Below are 3,429 nucleotides of genomic sequence, written 5' to 3' on the forward strand. Positions count from 1 at the left end.
ATATACTTGTTTAAATATTTAATTGTTCTTTTTATGTTTATATTTATTCATCTATATATATATTATGGGTACCATGTATTAAATATCGGTTAATCTGATATTAATATAGTGGGAACTATATTATATGATATACTTGTTTAAATATTTCATTGTTCTTTTATGTTTATTCTTATTTTAGTTTCTTTTATTTATTTTTATTAAGCAATCTTAAATAAACCAACAATGAACCTTTGAAACCTTGACAATTTTATAATTTGTGTATTTGAAGTTTCATAATAATATTTCCATCTATAATATATCATGCTAAAATTAAACTTACAGCATCCTCTCCGTGGATCGATCTCGTACTCACGAGTATATTACTTGCAGACAACCTACACTTGGGTGAATTACAATTTAAGTTGTAGCAATCGTCAATAAAAGTAATGAAGTATTTGTTTTCACCACGTGTTTGTACTCCTTTTAAATCGCATAGATCAGAGTGTATCAAATCAAGGGGTTCACTTTTCCTTTCAACTGTTTGAAAAGATGATCTTGTTAGTTTTGCCTCAACACAAGTTTCACATTTGTGTTGTGTATCAATTTTGAATGTAGGAATACTTTTCAAGTTAATTAATCTACGAATCGTATCATAATTAACATGTCCTAATCTACCATGCCACAAATTGGAAGACTCAAGCAAGTAAGCAGAAGATTTTATCTTATTGATCACAGGCTTAATAGCCATTACATTGAGTTTGAACAACCCATTGCTTACATAGCCTTTCCCAACAAACATTCCATTATTAGACAAAACAACTTTATCTGACTCAAACACAATGCGAAACCCATGCTTGTTAAGCAGCGATCCAGACACCAAGTTCTTACGGATGTCTGGCACATACAACACATTGTTCAAAGTCAGCTCTTTTCCAGAGGTCATATTCAAAATCACTTTTCCTTGTCCCTTGATTTTAGAAGTTGCAGAATTCCCCATGAACAGCATTTTCCCGTTCTCGGATTCCTCAAGATTTGCAAACATCTCTTTGTCAGAGCAAACATGGCGAGTGGCACCAGTGTCAATCCACCACTCCCTTGGGTTTGAACAAACCAAATTTACTTCAGAAATGACAGCACAGAGGTTCATGTTTGAAACCTCATGGGATATGTTCTCCACCATATTCACCTCTTGGTTTTTCTTTGGCTTCTTGCACTCAGAGGCCTTGTGACCAGTACCATCACAGTTGAAGCATTTTCCGGAGAACTTCTTCTTTGTAATGCCTCTTTTTGGTCCCATCTTAATCCTTTTGTTCGAAGGATTGAAGTTCTTCTTTTTCGAGCTTTGTCCATGCTCGACAACATTTGCTTTAGCAGCAACCGGAGAAAACAGTCGTCTTTCAGAACTCTTGTTGTCTTCCTCGATACGAAGTCGAACAATGAGTTCTTCAACATTCATCTCCTTTCGCTTGTGTTTCAAGTAGTTCTTGAAATCCTTCCATGCCGGTGGTAGCTTCTCAACAATGGCCGCCACTTGGAAGGATTCGCTCAACGTCATCCCCTCAGAGTGAATCTCGTGAAGAATCACTTGGATCTCTTGAACTTGGCTGATAACTGGCTTGGAATCCACCATCTTAAAATCCAGAAAGCGGCCTACAAGAAACTTCTTGGCCCCCGCATCCTCGGTTTTGTACTTTCTGCCAAGGGATTCCCACAGCTCTTTGGCCGTTTTCTTTTCGCAATACACATTGTAGAGCCAATCTACCAATCCGTTCAGTACGTAATTTCGGCATAGGAAATCAGAATGATTCCATGCCTCCAAAGCATTGACGGATTTAACATCTCCCTCACCCTCCTTGAGCTTAGGAGCATCCTCCGAGAGGAATCTGGCCAGGTTCAACGTCGTCAAGTAGAAGAGCATTTTCTGCTGCCACCTCTTGAAGTCCGCAAAAGTGAACTTCTCAGGCTTTTCTCCGTGACTGTTAGGAACATGAACGACAGCACCACGTGAGGCAACAGGAAGAACGACACGATTTCGAACCGTGACAATAGGGGCAACCGGAGTAGTCTCACTTGAAGCAGAAGCCATTTCTGAAATAAATCACGTAATGAGTACTAGAATCTGTTTTAAGATTGTTATTCAATATATGTAAACTCAAAACGCGAATATTACAGAAACAATATACTAAGAACGAAGTAAGATCATATAACAATTCAGTAGTATATTGAGAATGTAAATACTGTAAAGTATAAACAGAATGAGTAAGGAAACAGATAAGCAAACCGAGGCCTGTAACTAGTACAATTTCCTTAAAACAGATTCGTTCCCTCCTGAGTGTGCTTTGAGGATTACACGGACGTCTGTCTCCCAGGATACAACGGAGAAACCTTGTAGAAACCTAGCATGAAGGCACTACACCGGCGAACTGAGAATGTACCTGAACAGTATCACGACAGAGGAGGAATGCAAGAGCAGCAGCGTAGCAGAGTGCAGGAATTGCAGAGAATCTGAGGGCTCAAAATTTTGTGTGTTCTGAAGGACTACATACTGCCTCTATTTATAGGGGCACACTGTCTAGGCAGACAGTCACAGGCTGGGCAGATGGAAGGCCAAAGGTTGGCAGATGAAACACCAAAAGTCTGGCATCTGAAGCACCAACAGACATCCAGCTGAAGGGTCTCATCCAGAATCTTCTCAAGGCATGTGGAAGGTTAAAAATCGAAAATAAAATAGCAAAAGGTGGCCAACACTGGGTAGGCGATTTTGCCTTGATCAGTCCAACATTCGACGCATCCAGGTCGCGCTCGTACGCTTGCACACAAGTCAAGCCTTTTCTAGTGCAAATCAGGCCCTTGATTTGCACCCTCCCCCTGCGCAGGCGCGCGTGAGAGAGAGCCTCTTGACCAATCATTCTTACACCTTCATAAAATGTAACACCATATAAGCACACCTATGCCAAGTTATTTTTCCAATGTGGGATACTCATATTCCACTCTTAACCATCCACTTTAACAAGCCCAAAGGTTAACCAATTTTTCATTTACATAATGAAAGCCCATTTAGGCATAAAGCCTAATCTAGTCCAACACAAGAAATACAGCCAGCGGTTGTGAAACAAGATAATGAGGATTCTAAAACTCAGGAAACAAGTGCTAATCTATCATCAGCTTTTGATGATCTAGATAAAGCAACAATTGATGAGGATAACTCATCAAGTCAACCCTCCGCCTCGGGGGTAAAAGAGGAAGAGATCAATCTTAGGCCCAACACAGACAAGGGAAAATCCAAGATTGATACTAATCCAGCTGTCATTTCTCCATTTCAGGTTTATCAACAAAGGTGGGAGAAATTAAGTACAAGAAGTGAAATTAACCCAAACACTTGCAGGGTTGATGTTGCAGGAATATATCCAAGGGTTTGGCTAAAAAATAATGTCAATCATAAGGATGTAA

Source organism: Henckelia pumila, chromosome 2, assembly GCF_033568475.1.
Source record: "Henckelia pumila isolate YLH828 chromosome 2, ASM3356847v2, whole genome shotgun sequence".
Taxonomy (NCBI): domain Eukaryota; kingdom Viridiplantae; phylum Streptophyta; class Magnoliopsida; order Lamiales; family Gesneriaceae; genus Henckelia; species Henckelia pumila.